The following is a 22,396-nucleotide window of genomic DNA, read 5'->3' on the forward strand; positions in this document are numbered from 1 at the left end:
AAGGTGCTGGGTGCTCTTCTGCATCTGACTTATTCTTCTGCTCTGATTTATGTGAACCTATTTCCAAGACGTGGTAATTAATCACCGCCTCAGCAAGGGGGATCTGGGGGCGCTGACAAAGCACTGGAGCCCCTGTAGGATTCCACAAACATTGGGATGATCAATATTCCCATTGATAGATTTATTCTGGATTCCCTGTGTACTTACTGGGTACTTGTTCTGAGTGCTCCTCCTGTGCTAGCTGCTGGGGATGCAATGGTGAGTCCAAGCAGACATAGCCCAGGAGCTCCTAGCATTTGGAGTCCAGCAGGGAAGACTGATAGTAATCAGAGTCACAGTCATGAATGTGCAGCTACACACTGAGATAAGTTATCTGAAGGAAGCAAATCCAGCTTTGGGGAGACTGAGTAATAAAGAAAAAAATGATCTCAACTTGGGAGTCAGGGAAGGCTTCCTCAAGCCACTTAAAAGTGATGTTTGAGTTGCGATCTGAAAGGCAGTGAGAGTGAGCTAGTGAAGTGAGGATGGAAGAGCATTCCAGGCAATGGGAACAGCGAGTGCAAAGGCCCCATGGAGGAACTGACATTTTAGTTGGGTGAGCATGCAGAGGGCAAGGGGGAAGGACATGTGAGATGGGGTTAGAGGGGCCAGGGGTCATTTTAGGAGAGTGGGGTCGAATGATAGGGGGCAGGGAATGCACTAGAGAATTCTAATTTGAAGTGGTAGGGATGAGGTATTCATATTATTTAGTTTGTATTTGTAAAAGATCCCTCTGGCTGTTGAGTTGAGACTGGATTGGAAGGAGGTTAGAGTGGTGGCAAAGAGACAAGTCAGAAGGCTATAGATGTGGGCTGGGCAAGAGCTGCCAATACGTGGGACTCAGGTAGAGGTGGTGGTGCTGGACATAGATGGATTTGTGAGCTCTTCAGGAGTTAAAATCGACTGTTTCCTGTTCCAGGTACTATAGGAACTGGAGATACAATGATGAATAGGATATAGAAACCCATCTTCAAGGGGCTTACAGTCTAACAAGAGGGAGGCAGACGTGTAACAGATACATACGTACAAATACAACTGGCCGTGATGGGGGATTATAGAAATGGCCACAATATTTCGGACTGTGTTGTACCCACACCCTTTGCAATGTGACTTCCTAGCTCTTCCATCAAGAGACTGGGGCTATTTCTCTATCCCTTGGATGAGGCCTGGTCTTATGATGTGCTTCTGTTGATAAAATTTGGTAGAAGTGATGTATGTTGGTTTTGAGCCCAGGCCTCAGTTGGCTTTGTGTGCTTCTACCATGTCTACAAACCTTGCAGAGTTTTTAGGAGAACAAACCCAGGCAAGCCTTCTTGATGATGAGAGACACATGGCTCAGTCATCTCTGTTCCTCTACCAGAGAGCAGGCCAAATACCAGATATGCAAAATAAACATCTTAGACTAGTTAACCCCTGGGTATCTGGCCACCTGACTGCAGATGCACAAGTGACTCAACCAAGATCAGCCATGCCTGGCCTCAATCAGCAGATGTGTTCAGCCAGCCCATAGATTTGCAAGTAATAATAAATGCTTATTGCTCCAAGCAGTGATTGCCAAACTCCAGCCTGTGGGCTGACCAGCCACCTGTTTTTGTATATAAAATTTTATTAGAATTTAGTCATGACATTTATTTATGCATTGTCTATGACTCCCTTTGAGTTACAAAGGCAAAACTGAGTAGTTGCAACAGAGATCCTGTAATCTGCAGAGCTTAAAATACTAGCTTTTAAGAAAATGTTTGCTTGCCCCTGGTTTAGAGGTATTCAGTTGTGGAGCAGCTTGTTATACAGCACTAGCTGCCTGATGCATAGGTCCTGGAATAAAGGGGCGGGTAAGGGCACAAAGGAAGGATTGGTTAGCTCTCCATTGACTATGACATAGCATGGTTGGGAGAGGCTCTGTAGAGGAAGTGATGCTAAATGTGTCTTAAGCCATGTGTAGACTTGGGCTCAGAGGGAAATGATGAGGAAATCAAGGGTCAGAATGATTGTGATCAGGCCAAAGTCATGTGGCAGGTCTCCTGATTCCTGTTTGGGGACACTTTTTCCCTTGTCCCAGTAGACAATTTAACATTTTGGTTAAGAGACAGGAGGACGCTGGGGCCAGATAGAGCTGGGTTCACATTCCAGCTCTACCATTTCTGAGATAGATGATTTCACATTCCGGCCCTACCATTTCTGAGATGGATGATTTTGGGTAACTTACTTAGTTTCTCTGTACCTAAGCTTCCTCATTCATAAACTGGGGAAAATGATATTGATCTCACAGAGTTGTTATGAAATTAAATGAGATGATGGGCAGAGGTTCTGGTATACCACTTTATAAAAGAATGTGGCAGAGATAAAGACAGCTTAGAAATACTTGCCATAAGGCTTTCTGTTTTAATCAGGGTGGGAGATTTAAACTAAAGGAAGTTTTATGAGCCTCCTTTGCTGATTGCTCTACTGCTGAATTTCTAGTGGAATGGATGGTTTTGGGCATCAGTCATGTATACCCATGAACCCTATATCTCGTGGAGACCACCTGCTTCCCTTCTGGAATTATCTCACCCCAGAGACTTCCACCACCAACAGCTTCTTGGGGCCCCCATTCTGGGCTGCTCTCTCTCTATTTCACAACCCACTGCAAATGGTGGGAGAGCCTGTGGGCTGAGGAGATTTGGTCACTTTGTGCATATCTCTAAGTTCCTGTTTCTCTGGGCTGGGACTGAGCCCATCCACTTGCCCATTTAGATGATGAAGAAAAATGGAGGGTGTTGAGCTGGATTTAAGAAAGTGCTCCTCTGAGCACCTGTGATGTGCCAGGCCCTGTTCTGGGCTCTGGGAATTAGGGATGAGCCAGCCATGTTCCTCTTTCTTCCCAGAACTCAGAGTTTGCTGCAGAAGGCGGACTTGCAAATGGATGTTTTCAACACAAGATAGAGAGTGTAGCAGCAGAAAAAACCCAGGGCTCCAGGGAAGCACAGCTTAGCTTTGGGCTCAGGGAATGACGCTCAGGGTGAGTTTGAGCCGAGTCTTCTAGCATAAGTAGGAGTTTGCCAGATAAAGACAGAGGGGAAAAGGCATCCCAGATGGAGGAAGCAGCATGAGCAAAGGTGGGGTGAGGAAACAGCTCAGCCTGTGCCGTGTGTGCCAGGAGCTTGGTGTTGCTGCGCAGGGAGTCTGAGTCAAGAGAAAGGTAAAGCCAGCAGAGTAAGCAGGAGTATAGACCACATCGTCATCCAAAGGATTGAAGAACAGAGGGACCTGGCAGATGGGTGGTAGAGTAGATGTGGGGTGTAAGAGATTTCTGTGACCCTGGCCATGGGTCACCATAACAGGTGATGGTTTCTACTTTCTTGGCCTCCAGGAAGGGAGAGTTTAAAGAAGTTTCCAGCATCATATGGGTCTGTTCAATTCTGAAGCCCACTAAGGTTTCACCATCGGGTTACATTCTATTTCTTACCAAACCTAACAGAAGATTTTATCATGTTGCTTCATAACGTATGGTGGGACACAGAGGAGGCTGATAAACCATACTGAGTGTGTGAGTAGGGGATGGGGGAGAGGAAGAGGAGATGGGGACATCCTATCCTGTGCTGCATGACTCCAAGAGGTGATAGTCAGGATCTGGGGAGAGCATGTGTGGTTTGTGTGTATGTGTGTGAGGGTCTAAGGATAAGGCCAGTGATGGGCTCAGAGGAGAAGTTTGGTAAGCATTTGGAAATCCTTTCTACTCTTCCAGATGAATGAAGAAGTGAATCCAAACCTGGAAGTGGATATTTTTAAAAAAGTCCCATCATCATTTTGGGAGCTGAGATGTCCAAGTGTCACAAAAGAGAATTTCTCAATGAGGAACTGACCAGCAAGGGAGAAAAATACCCTTTAAAAACACTTCCTGCTAGAAGTCAAATGGTGGGCAAACAAGAGTTGCACCATCAATGCAGCATTCTTCTGGGTTCATTTTCTGACTTTTGAAGAGGTTGGTTTCTACAAATGTAGCATTCTGCTCCCGGATCACCAGCTTCCCCAAACTCTAGTGACAGGAGTTGAAATTTTCAGTGGATCAGTTTGTGCAGGGCCTGTGCTGGCATCGAAGGTTTCCCTGATGATGAATCTGTAGGGAATGAGGAGGGAGGCAAGGGCTTCCCCAGTCATGCCAGAGGCAGAGTGACCCAGGACATAATAAGTCATGCATTGCATTCCTCTGCCACCATGCAGACTTGTAGTGGCCATTCCAAACCACTGGAGAGAAATTCCATTTTATTCTTAGTGATTTTTGCATGGGAGACAGCTGACATTCAGATCTGGGCTCATAATCTTCCACTTGCGTCGATACTGCAGGAAGAGCGGGCTTTGGCCAATGGCCATTAACCTCCCGCTGCCTGGCAGACCATTTGTAAGGCTCAGGGATGAACAACAGGATGGCTGAGGGAATGGCCTTTGAGTTAGACCTCCCCTGACACCCCGGGGAGCCCAGGCTCTCCCCTCACCAGTTGTGTCACTTTGGGAAAGCTATTCACCTTCCTCAGCTTCGGTTTCCATATCTGAAAAATAGGACCCATGCTCATCTCATAGGGAGTAAGTGATACCATGATTGTAAAGTGCTTGAGGCATGCTCAGTGCACAGTAAGAGCTCCACAGGAGGCTCCATGCATGCTGTGTTCATGACCACACTACATATGCCCAGATTGTGTTCACACAGGCGCATGCCAAGAATCTGTCAGCGTTCTCACAGTCTGGGGGGAGGTAGACATGGGGTGTTTTCGGAAAACAAGGAAGAGATTCCTAACTCACTTTCAGATGTGTGTGTGTGTGTTTGTGAGGATGTGTATGTGTTGACTGGTGTGAGCATAAGTGTATGAGTGGATGTGTGTGTCTGAGCATAGGTGTGTAAATATGTGTGTGACAGAGTTGAGTGTATGTGGTGTGTGTGAATGTGTGTGCAGGTGTCTGTGTGAGGGTGTGCATGTGTTGGGTGTGTGTATGTGTGTGTAAATGTAGGTGTCTACATGTTGGGTTGAGCCTAAGTGTGAATAAGAGTTGAGTGTATGTGGTGTATGTGCGAGTGTGTGTGTATGTAAGCGTGAGTTAAGCATGTGTGGTCTGTGTGTATGTGTGAGGGAGAGTCGTGTGTGTGTATGAGAGTTGAGTGCGGGTGGCATAGGTGTCTGTGTGCGAGTGTGCAAGTGTGTGTGAGAGTTAGGTGTGAGGGGCTGCGTGTGTGTGTGAGAGGTGTGAGAGGGGGCTGCATGTGAGTGTGTAAGTGTGAGAGTTAGGTGTGAGAGGGGCTGCTTGTGAGTGTGCAAGTGTGTGTGAGGGTCAAGTGTGAGGGGGGCTGCGTGTGAGTGTGTGTGTGTAAGAGTTAGGTGTGAGAGGGGGCTGCGTGTGAGTGTGTGTGCGAAGGCTTTTAGGTGCCTTTGGCGCTTGCTTTTGCCGAGTGTTGAGGATGGAACAGTTTGCAGAGCATGCACGCTAGGAGGCGTTAGGGGATGCCTGACAAGCATTTATTCATTCAGTCATTCAGCAAATACGTATTTGGGGTCTAGTCTGTGCTGGGTTTTGCGCCATGCAGTGGGGACATCGCTGGTTACTGCGCACCTTCTTTGCGGTTCTTCTCCGTGGCCCGCCTGGCTCCATTCCTAGCCCTGCTTGGAGCTCTGGAGGCTGACTCTGCCAGCTGTGCCCCCAGGCTCCCTGTCACTGTCACTGTGTTCTGGTTGAGTCCGGTCTGTAGAGGGCTCTGGCAGGAGACCAAAGGGCAAAGGGAGAGGGAGGTTCACATCTTGGGCAGCAGCTGGGCCCCTCCACAACTGTGGTTGCTGCCCCTCTTCCGAGTCTCCAGTAACACCATCTCCTCCCCTTGCTCCTTCAGCTGAGCGAGGGGCCCCCACTTGCTAGTTCTGGAAGCTCCAGCATCCAGAATGGTTCTTTCATTACATGATCTTCATTTGCACAGTCTGAGGTGAATTCTTTTTTCTGCTGCATCCTTACAGACACACCTAGCAATGCGCTTATCGTTGGTTGTTCAATTAGGCTTGAGTGTCTTTCTTAGGATGAATTCCCAGCCTCCTCTTTGTTTCCCTTCCCCTTCCCCTTCCCCTTCCCCTTCCCCTTCCCCTTCCCCTCCCCTCCCCTCCCCTCCCCTCCCCTCCCCTCCCCTCCCCTCCCCTCCCCTCCCCTCCCCTCCCCTCCTTTCTTTTCTGCCGTAAAAGCAGCAAATCAGCAGACTGGAGACTCTGAGGTTTGCTTTAATTCTGAAAATTCTAGATTTGGCTTTCTATTCTCTTGCCTGCTCTGGGGTGGGGGCTCTGCTCTTGGTGGTTCCAGAATGCTCTTCACTTTGGGGAGGAGGAGGGGGAAGATCAGCATCTGCATCCAGCTGTGCCCTGCCAGGGGCACCCGCGGGCAGCTGTCAGCAGCCCTGGCAGTTCCTCCTTCAGAACCGCTCTGCCTCCCCCAGCCTCCTCCCACTTTATTCAGCTGCTTTCTGCATCATCCCCTTGGCACCCCCCAACCCCCGACTGCCAGAAGGCCAAAAGGAGCCTTCTAGTTCATTGTGTTATGCGATAGATATGTGTAGAGCACCTGCTCTGTGCCTGGCCCTGCTCTGAACACTGAGGATCAGCAGGGGGCACGGCCAGCAGTGGCCCTGCCTTCATGGAGCTTGTACTCTGGTGGGAAGAGAGAGACAATAAACAAAGAAATGCATGATCCTAATAGATCAGATGGTAGTGCACGCTTAGATGAAAAATGAAACAGGCGGCCGGGCACGGTAGCTCATGCCTGTGAACCCAGCACTTTGGGAGGCTGAGGTGGGGGGATCACCTGAGGTCAGGAGTTCAAGACCAGCCTGGCCAACATGATGAAACCCCGTCTCTACTAAAAATACAAAAATTTTCCAGGCCTGGAAGTGGGCATCTGTAATCCCAGCTACTCGGGAGATTGAGGCAAGAGAATCACTTGAACCTGGGAGGTGTAGGTTGCAGTGAGCCAAGATCACGCGACTGCACTCCAGCCTGGGCAACAGAGTGAGACTCTGTCTCGAAAAAAGAAAAAGATAAAAGAAACAGGTTAAGGAGATAATGCTGGCATGGGGTATGAGAGCTGTTTCATACAGGGTGGTCTTGGAGGGCCTATGGAGAAGGTGACATTTGAGCAGAGACTGGGAGAAGCGATGGAGGGGTCCACGGATGTCTGGGAGAGAGTGCACCGGGCAGAGCAGACCGCGGGTGCAGAGGCCTTGAGCTGGGGGCCTGTGGGGGGATTGCAGGAAGAGTGACCAGAGGGAGGATGAGGAGGACAGTGGCAGGTCATGAGATCCCGGAGGCACAGAACAGACCTTGTAAGGCCTCAGAAGCATGGGGATCACTTTGGAATTTATTCTGAGTGAAATGGAGGCTTTTGCAGAAATAGAGAAGTAATAAAGATTTCAGGATCATTCTGTCTGTTGTGTGGAGGAGGTAGGGGGTGGGCAAGAGCAGAAGCAGAAAACCAGAAAGGGACCATCCCAAGGACAGTAAGACCTGCCACCCCTGCCAGCACCAGCCTATCTGCAGCACAGCATGACATAAGGTGGGGTCCACACGAGGTGTTGGTTGCTGTTCTCATAATCGGCAGCATCGTCATCACCCCAGCAATGTGTGAACTTGTGGAAATTATTTTTTCTGTCCAAGGTTCAGGTTCTCCATCCATTAGATAAGGGTAATAATATCTACCTTTTAGGGCTGCTGTGGGGACTTATGCTGCTCAGGTATGTAATGCTCACAGAAAGTGAATACGATAACTATGATTCCCATTTTAAGGATGAAACTGAGGCTCCACTTAACCGAGGCCATACCTTGCCCATCTGATTCTAAACATTCAGGCCTATCAGAAAGGAATGCCCCCAAATCTGGGGCTAACATAGAGATGTATCATGTCTGTGTTTTACGTTCCTTTGTGGCTAAGGTGAGCTCAAGATCCTTTTCTTCTAGTCCAGTAGATTCTAGGTTCTTACCCCCAGTGATGAAGGAAAGCCCAGAGTCCTACTTCTTTGACCACCACAAGCTCATAATTCTATTCTGTTGGCTGTGAAATCAGTTAATCCCATCAAGAGGGACAGATTCTCCTTCGCTGTGCTCTGTTCCTCACAGAGAGCATCATGGAGATGAAAAGACATTATAATAATGGCAATTGATTCTGTAGTTTCTTGAGTCAGACACTATGCAAAGCACCTTATACATGCTATCCCATTTAACCCACAGAGCAGCCCTATGAGATTAATATCATTCTCATCTGCATGCTACAGGTGAGGAAATGGAAGTTTAGAAAGGTTAAATAATTTTCCCAAGGTCATGTCCCTAGTGAAGGGCAGAACCAGGGTTTGAATCTAGGACTTGATAACTTAGGTGTGTGCTCCCTCCATGAATCTCCTGTTAATTCTTCTATTCCATGTCCAGCTTGGTCATGGAATATTCATGCATGGAACAATTAATTAATTAGATGACTAATTAATTTATTTGGCTGAATGAATGGCACTGACTTGGAACTACGGGGAGAATAGAATAGGTCAGAGAAAGAACGACTAGTTGGAACCAGGTGAGTCTGGAAGGAGGCTGGGGCTTCTGGGCTTGCTATCAATGTGGTCCTAGGCAAAGTGGCTGGCAGGATGGGGACCCCCCAAGAGATGTCCACACCTGAATGCTTGGAACCTGTGAATGTGTTATCTTATGTAGCAGAAAGGACTTTGCAGATGTAATTAAGGTTATGGATCTTGAAGTGAGAAGATTATCCTGATGGGCTTGATGGAATCACATGAGTCCTAACAAGTGGAGACTCTTCCTGCCCATGGTCAGAGGGAGAGATGCCACGAGAGAAGAAGAGTCAGAGAGAAAGACTCACCTGGCCATCGTGGGCTTTGAAAATGGAGGGAGAGGAGTGTGGGCCGTGGGGTGCAGATGGCATGGTTCCCTGGATCAGGGCTTCGAGTCAGGAATCACCAGCTTTGGGTCCTCCCGAGCTGCATTCTGCCACTGTCACACCTCTCTAGCTGCACACCCAGGGAAAAGTTGCCCACTTTTTCTTTGTGTCATCGAGGAAGCTTTTTCTTTCCTTTCACCTCTCACTTGCCACGTGACCTGAGCTAAATGACCTTTTCTGTTTGAGTCCCTTTTCCTTGTCAGCAAAATAAAGATGTGCTCTGGACAACCTCTCAGACATCCTTTAGCTCTAAGATTCTGTGGGTCTGTGTGTTTCCAAGAAGAAAAATCAACCCCTAAACAAAAACCAAACTAAAAGCAAAAGGATTGACATCATTACCTTAGAAAAATAAGAGCTAACCTTTACTGGCTGGAAACCAGCCCCTGTTCATTTAACAGCTCATTTAATCCCCTAAAAGGTAAGTGCTATTCTTATTCCTGGGCAGAGAGAGGTGAGGTGTCTGGCCTCAGTCACACAGCGTGAATGTGGCATGGCTGGGCTTCACCCTCGGTAGTTGTCCTCCACAGACCATGCTAATAACCAAGAGCGTTGGACCATTTCCATGTTCGTTCCTCCATCCTTTGGGTTATCTTGAGTCATCACCAAAAGCTGGTCATCTCTTGCTTACACCCATCTTGTCTTGGCTTTAACTCTATTTTCCTAGTATCATCAGGTCACACTTTTATGTTTCCTGGAAATCCAGAACTGAGCTGGAAGAATATTCAGAGATGCTTAATACTCATGTCTTCATATTGTTGGACGATATGTGGGTCCCCTATTCTAAGTGATTCCAATCATAGCTGATATTTATTGAATACTTATTATACACTGGGTCCATCCTTAGAACTTTATGTGTGTGATGGACATAAAGATGGAAACAATAGCCACTGGGGACTATTGCAGGGGGTAGGGAGGGAGGGGAGTGTGGATTGAAAAAACTGCCTATCGGGTACTATGCTCACTACCTGGGTGATGGGATCCATATCCCAAACCTCAGCATCACACGGTATACCCATGTAACAAACCTGCACAGGCACTCCCTGAATCTAAAATAAAATTTGAAGAAGCCCCAGTTGCCTAATGGATAAGGCATTGGCCTCCTAAAATAAAATTTGAAATTATGAAAAAAAAGAACTTGATGTATGTTAACACTTTTACTTCTCACACCCACCCTGTCTGATGAGATGGGCCCTCCTATCATCACATTCTGCAGATGAGGAAATGGAAGCATGGAGCGTGGCTGGGATAATGTGCCCATGTCACACAGAAAACGTGATGAGGCATTCCTGGGATTTGAACCCAGGCTGTCCGCCTGCAGACACTAGGCTTCTCCTCACTTCACTTTACTGTCTTTTTCAAGATAGCCTCTTCTGCTTAGTAATTCTATGAAACGTTTTTAGAGACTCTGTGATGAAAGGGATCCGTGGTTAAATAAATTTGTATAAGTAAGATTAAATAAATAAAACTAAAGTTTCTCTACTCCTGGCCCTTTTTTTTTTTTTCAATTTGAGAGGGAGTCTCACTCTGTTGCCCAGGTTGGAATGCAGTGGCATGATCTCGGCTCACTGCAACCTCCACCTCCCAGGTTCAAATGATTCTCCTGCCTCAGTCTCCCAGGTAGCTGGCACTACAGGTGTGCACCACCAAGTCTGGCTTATTTTTGTATTGTTGTAGAGACAGGGTTTTGCCATGTTGGCCAGGCTGGTCTTGAACTCCTGACCTCAAGTGATCTGCGCGCCTTGGCCCCCCAAAGTGCTAGTATTCCAGGCATGAGCCACTGTGCCTGGCCTCCTGGATTCTTGAAGAGCCAAATGGTTATCAGGATCTTCATGAGCAGGATGGAGCAGGCACACGCATTAAGCTCATTTGACCGTGGGGACTCTCTATTTGTGGTGGATCATCTCAGGGCACATATTTTGTGAAAATTGGCTCTAGAGGCATTCTAGGTGGGAAGATTTTTAGAGGAAGGAGTCATAGCTCCAGTTGCTGTTTAGTTCTCACTCCTCCATTCCAATTGTCCTCCAAATACCCTATCATCACCCCACTAATGACTGTGCTGTCCCTGCTGTGCACCTGGCGTGCATTCAGGGAATAACAAGCTTATATACTGAGTTTCCAGAAAGTACAGTGCACTTTTAGTGCACCAAACTGGTACTTTGCCATGTAGAGAATTCTTCCTAAAGTAGATTATTTCTGTTAAAGCAAATCACTATTCCTGATTTATACTTTTGGTAAATCTAAATTTTCATGAAATAGGCTTTTAAAGCAAGCCGCATTTGGATTTTCTCCTATGGACAGGAAGAAAAAGCTGGATGGGGACACAAGGACAGAACAGGGTGTGGAAACCATAGGATAGAAGCTGTGGGTTTTCCCCAAAAGTTGCTCAAAAGGATAATATGACTTCTGCTTTTCTTCTCCTCTGGGTGGCAATTGGGGAATCCAGCAGCCTGTTGAGACGACAGAATTGGTTAAGTTGTGGGGAGGTGCAGTCTAATTGTTAAATCTTTAAAAGTCTTGGTTGTCTAACCTGCTGGTTTTCTTGCTCACAGCCCCTTCAGATATCTTCTCAGCCTACTTTAACGCTGGCATGCAAGGTTTTTCTCTTTGCTGAGTGTCATTTGGTTAATTTCCTTGTTCAATTCTACTCTGTCCATGATTACCAAGCACCTACTATGGTCTTGCTTTGAGTCAGGCACTGTGGCTTTAGTAATCCTTATAATTCACACATTCATTCATTCATAAGGTCCTGGAGATGCAGAAATGAGTGAAGCGTGATCTCTGCTTTGGAGGAGAACTCGATGGATTAGAGACAAATAAGCCAAATAGAGAGTCGATCTGAGCTTGTGGCAGAATTTAACAGTTAACAGGGATGGAGAAATACAGAGGTTTGAGAGATCATAACCGTTTGCTGGGATAGTTAGGTTTGGAAAGTTTTCTAGATGGAAGGGGCAACTGAGTCAGGCTTTGAAAGATGAATAAGATGTAGTTATACAGAGAAGTTGGTAGAAAAGACCTGGTAGAAGAAAATTCCTGAGCAAGGAGAAGGACTTGAGGATGTCTAGAGGGTGTTATTAGTTTGTCAGTGGCAAAGGGGGCACTAGATCTAAGTTCTTTGGCTTTTTCTATGACAACTGGTGACCTTTCCCATGTTAGATCCTCTCCTAACATCTGACAGTAATGGAAATCTTTCTAGGTAGAGAGTTTCTAAACAGCCCGGGTAAGTCATTTAACTTTTGGTACCTCATTTTTTTTTTAAATCAGCTGAAGGGAGACAAAGGACTTAATTTATGAGGTTAAGGTAAGAATTATAAGTGAATGATGTATATAAAGCTTTAGAACTGTGGATGATACCTAATAAATGATCATTAAATGTTAGTTATTATTATCATTATTACTACTATTCTGGAATACAGGAGGATTTCAGCGAGTAGTTGACCATGAGAACTCTAAGGGTAGGCACACTTAGTTATTTCTGCATCTTCTGCACATGCCAATTTGTGAGCTGGTAGCTTTCAATAGATGCCTTTCAGATGACTTGAGTGGTTCAATAAATCAGTATGAGAGAAATATCCCTTTTCTCTAGGAAGCTCAATGCACCAGTTTCGCTTATTCTTGAGGTTCTAGACACCAGATCCTGGCCTGGATGGGAAGACCTCCATGCTATTGGGCCAACTCTCTATCTTCATGTGTATCCTCTGTGAGTTCCTCTCGGGTAAAGAACATTTGACCCCTGTTTAGAAAGATTGCCTTTCACAATCTCCCAGTTCTCTAGATGGGACTTGCTGAGCTGACAGAATGTACAGAGAAGAACTAACTATTTTTAGGGTGAACTAGAAAGATTAGAACTTTGTTCTCTTCTCAAATAGCAAACCTCCAACCTGTGAAAATCCAGAGAGGAGTTATTGAAGAGTCGGAGGTAGGGAGGTGTTTGTTGCACTCTTTATTATTATTATTATTGTTTTTTGAGGCGGAGTCTCACTCTGTCGCCCAGGCTGGAGTGCAGTGGCATGATCTCGGCTCACTGCAAGCTCCGCCTCCCGGGTCCGTGCCATTCTCCTGCCTCAGCCTCCCCAGTAGCTGGGACTACAGGCGCCCACCACCACGCCCGTCTAATTTTTGGTATTTTTAGTAGAGACGGGGTTTCACCATGTTAGCCAGGATGGTCTCGATCTCCTGACCTTGTGATCCGCCTGCCTCGGCCTTCCGAAGTGCTGGGACTACAGGCGTGAGTCACCGCGCCCAGCCTATTATTATTTTTTTGAGACGGAGTCTCACTCTGTTGCCCAGGCTGGAGTGCAGTGGCACGACCTTGGCTCACTGAAACCTCCACTGTCCCGGGTTCAAGAGATTCTCCTGCCTTAGCCATCTGAGTAGCTGGGATTACAGGCACCTGCCACTGCACCCAGGTAATTTTTGTATTTTTAGTAGAGACAGGGTTTCACCATGTTGGCCAGGCTGGTCTTGAACTCCTGACCTCGTGATCCATCCTTCTTGGCCTCCCAAAGTTCTGGGATTACAGGCATGAGCCACCACGCCCGGACTGTTGCACTCTTACTGCTTAAAATTCTCGCATAAAAATAATAACAGATTCCTGGCGATGGAGTGTCTTCTCTGTGTCAGGCCCTAGGTGCATGCTTTACGCATACATTATTGTTTCATGCTTACAGCAACTTCATGAGATTGGTTTAATTCTTCTATTTTGCAGATAAGAAAATCGAGGCATGGAAACAAAGAATGTTGTCCACAGCCACACCGAGGGGACAAAGTAGAGCTGGAATTCCAACACTGGTCTGTCCAGCTTCAAGACCCAACCTCTCTATGAGGATGAAAACCTAATGAGACAAATCAAAACAGATGAAACAACCTCAGCCTTCAGGCTAAAGAATGAGCTCACTCACTCATGTCATAGTGAAGATGTGGAACACATCGTTTTGCTGGTACAGAGGCAGATTCACAGATGAGAATGTCAGGGATCCCTGCCTCAGAGGCGCTCATGTCCTTACAAGGGAGGTGTAAGGACTACCTTGTTTTTCATCTGCCCATCTTCTTCATTTCGTATTGGGATCTCCCCTTCTCAGTTCGCATGCCAGCTGGAAGGTTTGCCAGTCCAAATCCCAGCACTCATCTGGCCAAGGGGTGAATGTTTGACTCATATTGGAAAATTAGACTATAGGAAAGTAAGTGATGACCCCCTAATCTGAAAAAGGCTAGAGCTGATTAATCCAGCTAGCAGCACCCTGAAGATAGCTGCCCATTTGTTCCTGCCATCTGGCTGTCCAGCTTTCCTTCTTTCTGAGAGCTTCCTTGTGGCAGCTACTGTAGTTTGGTTCAGTCAGCGCCCGTTCCATTTCCCGTCAAGCCGTGCTTTCTCTGCTCTAGAACGTGGAAGGCTCAAAGCTCACTTTCCCAGACTTCCTTGCAGCTAGGAGTGGCCATGATACTTGACCAGCGAGATGAAAGTGTAAGTCTGCTGGGGCTGTCTATCCGCTTTCTACTTCTTCCTACTGGAATGTGGACCTGTTGGTTGTAGCTGTGGCAGATACCTTATGAGCATGAGGGAAAGCTTAAGAGAATTGCGGGCACCAGCCTGACATTGCTTTGTGATGTGAGGCAGGCACGAACTTCCCTTTGGGCTCCTTGCTGAAGAACTCCGTAGTGGTTTCTGTTACTTGTGGCCAAATTTACCTCTTCACTGACACATGATCTGCACACTTTCTTTGCACTTTTATAAACAGGGCGTGTGCTTGAGGTAGGCAGTGTTTCTGTTTGCAACTAAGAAACCTTAATTGATGTAAGGAAAGGAAAATAATGTTATGATGATACAAAGCAAACCATAACACCATCCAGAATAAAATATGTTCTGGCAGGAGGACGGTCACAATACAAGTTCATGTAGACGTAGTCTGTCACATTTTTAAGTTTTCTCACAATGTTTTCCTTTGACTGTCCCAGATATCCTATAAAGTAAGAATTATTTTTATCCCCATCTTAAAGGTTAAAAAAAATCTCAGAGTTTAAGTACTGTGGAAATTATTAGATTGGTGCAAAAGCAGTTGTGGTTTTTGCCATTTCTTTTAATTTTAATGGGAAAAACCGCAGTTGCTTTTGCAGCAACCTAATAAGAGAATAAAGTGATTAATTAAAACTGTGAGAGCTTCATGAAAGGGGTGGTTTTAAGCTGAGTTTTGAAGGATGAACAGGCTTTTGAGAAAGGCAGTAGGTGGTGGACAGAACATTCTAGCTGAAGCAAGAGCTGCAAATGCTGGAAGGCTGGGTGAGTTTGGGAAGTGTGGTTGGTGCTCAGGCCTGGGGCCTAGAGAACTTGGGAAGCATATGAGGGAAGCAGATTTGGAATAGTTGGCAGGGGTCAGATCATGAAGGGTCGGTACACTGGCAGCCTCTTCGGATTGCAGAGAACAGAGGCATCCAGGTGAGCTCGAGTAATGAGGTCGTTGTGAAGATGCATATGGGAACAAAGGAGGTTCTAGAATTAGGGCAAAGATTCTTGGGGAACTGGGACTACACCACAACCAACACCACAGAGTGAATGAAAACCTCAGAACAGTCAGACCTTATGAAGGTTGGAATGTACTTTGACAGTATAAATCTGTTGAGAATCAAACCCAGTTCTAGTAACTGACTTATCTTGTCTTCCTCTCAGTAGCAAAAACTCATTGGTTCCTACTCTAAAGGTCTGATATTAACATGAAACCCTTTTGAATTCAGTTCTCTGTGTATATCCTCAGCTCAAATCCTCGAGAGTGTGTATTAGGATGAAATCAGCTCTGCTGTGATAACAGATAAACTCTAAAACCATCAGGGCTTTACATCATTACACAAAGTGCCACCTGAAACATGTGTCCTCAAAGTTCCCCATGGCAAGAGAAGATAGGGACAAAGGAAGCACACAAGTCCTTAACATTTTTAATTCTTATCTTTGCATTCCATTCATCAGAAGTATCGACATGGCCCTATCTAATTGCAAGGGAGCTGGGAAAGAGGAAATTACACAGAGTATTTGATAATTATGAACACTCCCTGCTATGAATCTGAGGGATCTCATTGGTCACCCTCGTCTCTACTGGGGAATGTGCTCTTGACAGGGACACCTCATTGGCCCCTTTCCAGGAAGGACTGGCTTGGCTGCCCTTTAGTCAGGTGTCCTCTCCTGGCTCAATGAGCTGTGGCCTGGAAAGAAGAGGCCGTGGTCTCTGTGACGTAGGCAGGACAATGTCCATTTGAGGACTTTAATGATTTAATGGAACCACTTCACTGTTTTATGTGAAGACTGGGAGTTTATGTTGAGGCACTGGGGAGCCATTGAAGGTGTTAGCAGGGCAGTGAGAGACATGATTGGATTTACATTTCTCACAGGTCACTTGGAGGCTGGCCTGAGCATAATGGGTTGGAGGTAGAGAGACTAGTTGTAATGCTGCTGTTATTGTCCAAGGAGGACACTAGACAGAAATGGAATTGAGGTAAAAGGCTGAAAGCGAAGACCTTGCAGAATTGAAGCAGGCAGGAAGTCATATGCCAGAATAATATACAGAGTATCTCACATGTGATTGTCATCAGAAGTGAATGAGACCCTGTCTATAGAGAATGTAGCATGCAGACTCAGCATCTACTATTATACCCTAATCAAAATGTTTGATACAGGACCTTTCAGCCTCTACTGGAATACTTCCAGGGATGGGAAGCTTACCACTGTTTGAGCAGTCTGTACATTGTGGACATAGTTAATACTTTGAAAATGCCTTCTTAGATTAATCTCAATTCTTCTCTCCTCCCTCCTTTTATCCTTTCTTTCTCCACCCATTGTCCTTTTCTCTAGGAAAAGGATGTCTCCTAAGGAAGGAAGACAAATCCTTCTGGCTCCCTCAGATTTTCTCCTCCTCCTCATCCTTCCAGCTTCCCAAGAAATCCCAGAATAAAACTTTCCACTCAAGGTCCCACCTTGGCCTTGCCTCTAGGGACATTCTGATTTTCCTTTATCAAGATGGGGAGCATCCTAGGCTTTCCAGGGAGCAGAGCCTGGGCCTCTGAGAGGGCACAGACTACGGAATCAATAGAAGTTATTGGTCATTGAAGTATTTCCCCGGATATTCTTATAATAGGAAAAGATTATGGTGGGATAATGGGAAATCTGTTAAGCCAGGAGGAGGAGGGTCTTGGGGACTAATAGATGTGATGTTCAGCTAACTGGGCCCTTATGCTGGCGATTCTAGGCTTCAAAGTCATCCCAGTGGCCAAAGCCTTCTTGATCACTGAAATCAGGTATCTCCAGTTAGTGTTCATGTTTTAATCTGAGTATAAAGCCCAGTTCCACTTTGCTCTGTTTATTTCTTTAGTACTTATTTATTGAGTGCCCACTAGGAACCAGGCAGTGAAAACTCTGATGAAAAAGACAATAGGCCCTGTCCTCATGGAGCTCAGTGTCTTGTTGGGAAGAAAAAGAAGAAATTATCATAAGTAAAAACAATAAAAGTGATAGTTTAGGGCCGGGCACAGTAGCTCACGCCTGTGATCCCGGCAGTTTGGGAGGCCAAGGTGGGCGAATCACTTGAGGTCAGGAGTTCGAGACCAGGCTGGCCAACATGGTGAAACCCCGTCTCTACTAAAAATACAAAAATTAGCCGGGTGTGGTGGCATGTCCCTGTAATCTCAGCTACTCAGAAGGCTGAGGCAGGAGAATGGCTTGAACCTGGGAGGCAGAGGTTGCAGTGAGCCGAGATCGTACCACTGCACTCCAGCCTAGGGAACAAGAGCAAAACTCCGTCTCAAAACAAACAAACAAACAAACAAAAAAAGTGATAGTTTACTAAACAGTAATATGTGGGCCATTTTACATAGATTATTTTATTTAATCTTATCAGTGATCCTATGAGAAACTTTTCTGTTCCCATTTTGCAGATGGGAAATTGAGGTTTAGAAAGGTCAAGTAAAATGCCTGAGATGACACAGCTAGGAGCTAGAATTCATGTCCTCACTTGAAAATACCTTTTGCTTTGCTCCCCCATTACATACACACACACACACACACACATATACATGCACATGTACATATGCATACTCATACTCTGGGAGACCAGAGGGGAAGCAGCACCTAACCAGCCCAGGATTGCAGGGATCACTTCCTGCAGAAGTGACATCGGAGCTGAGTACTCAGGAAGGAGCTGAGTACTCAGGAAGTGTGCATGCTTGCCAGATAGAGGGGAGGAAGAGCCTTCCAGGTAGATGGAAGGACATGGACAACATGCCAGGTGAGAGGGCATGCAGTGGATCTGGGGAATCTCTGAGTTGTTTATGGTTGGTTGACTTGTGGCTTGACTGGAGAGAAGGATGGGAGATGAGGATTGACAGGTGGACAAAATCGGGCCAGGATGGGGGAAGACAGGCATAGTCACTGTGACCTTTGTGATGGCTGGAGGAGGTGACTTGACAAATATTCTCTGTAAAGCTGGAGTAGCCTTCAGGCCACATTGTCTCCGTCTGCTCCCTCCTCCCTGCAAGCCCTAGGGTAAGTGAGAAAGTGCCTCCTGAAGCTCTTATTGTCAAAAGGATGGAGTTCCTGAAAGAATGGAAGATATGTGTTCACTCTTAGCTTTATAACTTGTTATCTGAGGGAAGCTTGGGCTGGCCTCTTCTCTAAATCTCAGTTTTCTTGTCTATAAAGTGGGGTTATTAATACCAATGTCATCACAAAGTTGTAATAGGGAATAAATCAGATGAGATAAAAACATACACATGCTTCATAACTATTTTGTGTTTAACTCTTTGTTCTGGTTACCCATTGCTGCATAAAAAAGACCCCAGAACTTAATTGTGTAAAACAACCTTTGTTTTGCTTCTGAGTCTACGATTTGGGCAGGGCTTGGCAGGGAACTGCTCATCTCTGCTCTACTCACTTTCAGCTATGGCAGCTTAAAGGCGGGAGCTGGAGTCATCCAAAAGCTTTTTATTCCTGGGTCTAGTAGTTGCTGCTGGCTGTTAGCTAGGACCTTAGCTGAGACTGTCGGCAGAACATCTCACCCGGCCTCTTCATGTGGCTCCCTGAACAACATGGCAGCTGGGTTCCCAGGAGGAGCCTGAGAGAGCACCAGGTAGAAGCAGTAAGATAACCTAGCTCCAGAAATTAGACAGTGTTGCTTCTACTTCATTTTATTTATTAAAAAGGAGTCACCAAGCCTGGATGACATTCAAGAGGAGGAGAATTATACTCTATCTTTTGATGAGACGAGTTCCATTGGCTCAGCCACAGTCACACTCCTGGAGCTGGAGACTGGGGTAATGGCTCAGAAGAAGCTCTTCCACCCCATCTGTGTCTGGCAAACTTGCATACTTTCTGAGGACTCAGCTCTGATGTCACTTTGCAGGAAGTGCTTCCTGCATCCTAGGCTGGTTAGATGCTCCTCCCATCAAAAGATGGAAATTTGTTTTAAAACCATGTTTTAAAACCAACACACCCTTGTAGCAAGTTGCTATCATGTGGCAGGCAATGAGTCAGGTGGGGGTGGATATGAGCAGTAGGGAAGATGAAGTAAAGTCTCATTCCTATTTTGCACTGATTTTAATGAGGTTAACAACAGTTATATGGCTGATATCTCAGCTGAGACACTACATATGAAATAGCTTCATGGCATAAACAGGTAAGCTATTATATTGTATTTCACAGAGGGGCACTGTCAGAGCAGTATCAGTTGGTTGAAAGTAATACAAGCTTAGTTCATCCTCAACAAAATACTAGCAAAACTGAATTCAACAGCACATTAAAAAGATCATTCACCATGATCAAATAGGATTCATCTCAGGGATGCAAAGATGGTTCAACATATGCAAATCAATAAATGTGATATATCCTATCAACAGAATGTAGGATAAAACCATATCATTTTGGTAGACACAGAAGGACCTTTTGATAAAATTCAATATCTCTTTATGATAAAAACTCTCAAAAAACTAGGCATAGAAAGTATATCCTTAACACAATAAAGGCCATATATGACAAATCCACAGCAAACATCATACTGAATGGGGAAAAGTTGAAAGATTTTTCTTTAAAATCTAGAACAATACAAGGATACCCATTTTCACCGTTTTTATTCAAACTAGTATTGAAGGTGCTAGCCAGAGCAATTAGACAAGATAAAGGGCACCCAGATAGGAAAGCAGTAAGTCAAATTTTCTCTGTTTGCAGATAACATTATCTTATTGAAAATTCCAAAGTCTCAACTGAAATCTCTTAGAACTAATAGATGAACTCAGTAAAGTTGTGGTATACAAAATCAACATGCAAAAATCAGTAGTGTTTCTATAGACCAATAGCAAACTGGCTATCAAAGAAATCAATACAACAATCCTATCTACAACAGCTACAAAAAATACCTAGGAATAAAGTTAACCAAAAAGGTGAAAGATTTTTACAGTAAAAACCATAAAACATTGATGAAAGAAGTTGAAGAGGATATAAATAAATGGAAAGACATTCTATGTTCATGGATTGGAAGAATTGACATTATTACAGTGTTCATACTACATAATGCGATCTACAAGTCAATGCAATCTCAATCAAAATACCAATGTCATTTTTCATAGAAATAGAAAGAAATCCTAAAATTTTTATGGAACTATAGAAGACTCAGAATAGCTAAAGCAATCCTGAGCAAGAAAAACAAAGCTAGAGGCATCACACTACCTGACTTCAAAATATGTATACTACAAAACTATAGTAATCTGAACAGCATAATGTTGGCATAAAAATAGGCACAGACCAGTGGGACAAAAGAGAGAACACAGAAATAAATCCAGTCACTTATAGCCAACTGATTTTCTACAAAGATGCCAAGAGTACACATTGGGGGAAAGGACAGTGTCTTCAATAACTGCTGCTGGGAAAACTGGATATTCACATGTAGAAGAATGAAACCAGTCCCCTATCTCTCACCATATACAAAAATCAACTCAAAATGAATTAAAGACTTAAATATAACATCCAAAACTCTAAAACCACTAGAAGAAAACATACAGAAAATCCTTCATGGCATTGGTCTGGGCAAAGATTTTTTTGGATAAGAACCCAAAAACACACGCAACAAAATAAAAAAATAGAAAATGGGATTATATCAAACTGGGAAGCTTCTGTACAACAAAGGAAATAATCAACAGAGTAAAGAGACAATCTACACAATTTGAGAAAAATGTTTGCAAACTGCTATGCATCTGACAAGGGGTTAATATCCAGAGTATAGAAGAAACTCAAACAACTCAATAACAAAAAACAAATAATCTGATTAAAAAATGAGCAAAAGACATGAATATACATTATCAAAAGAAGACATACAAATGGCCAACAGGTATATGAAAAAATGCTCAACATCACTAATCATCAGGGAAATGCAAATCAAAACCGCAGTGAGATATTGCCTCACTCCAATTAGAATGACTATTACTAAAAAGATAAAAAATAACCAACGATGCCATGAACTTGGAGAAAAGGGAACCCTTGTCCATTGAAGGTGGGAATGTAAATTGATACGGCCATTATGGAAAACAATGTGGAGGTTCCTCAAAAAATTAAAAATAGAACTACCCTGTGATCCAGCAATCCCACTACTGGGTATTTATTCAAAGGAAATGAAATCAGTATGTCAAAGAGATATTTGCATTCCCATGTTTACTGCAGGACTATTTTCAACTTATATATGGAATCAATCTAAGTGCCTATCAATGGACAAGTGGATTAAAAAAAGTGGTATATATACACAATGAAATACTACTTAGCTATAAAGAAGAAGGAAATCCTGTAATTTGTGACAACATGGCTTAACCTGGAGGACATTATGTTAAGTGAAAAAACACAGGCACAGAAAGACAAATACCACATGATTTCACTCATTTGTGGAATATAAAAAAAGCTGATCTCATAGAAGTACACAGAATAGTGGTTACTTGAGACTGGGAGAGGATAAGGCATGAAGGGAATGGGGAGAGATTGGTCAGGGGGTACAAAATTACAGATAGGAAGAATAAGTTCTGGTGTTCTATTGCATAAGAGGGTCACTATAGGTAACAATATGATATTGTATATTTCAAAATAATTAGAATAGAGGATTTTGAATATTCTCCCCGCAAAGAAATGATACATGTTTGAAGTGATGGATAAATGCCTTGATTTCGTCATTACACATGTTTACCGTATTGAAACATCACAGTCACCCATACATTTTTACAATTATGTGTCAATTGAAAATAAAATAAACCCTAAAGAAAACCTAGTTCAAACTAACTTATATAATGAAGAGAGTTCACTGGCTTATGTAAATAAAAGTCTAGAGTGTGTGCTTTAGGCAGCGCTTGGTTCAGCCACATAAAGATGATTCTGATGAACTGTTTTTTTTTTTTTTTTTTTGTATTTCTT

The sequence above is a fragment of the Pongo pygmaeus genome, chromosome 7, assembly GCF_028885625.2.
Source record: "Pongo pygmaeus isolate AG05252 chromosome 7, NHGRI_mPonPyg2-v2.0_pri, whole genome shotgun sequence".
In the NCBI taxonomy this organism is placed as follows: Eukaryota; Metazoa; Chordata; class Mammalia; order Primates; family Hominidae; genus Pongo; species Pongo pygmaeus.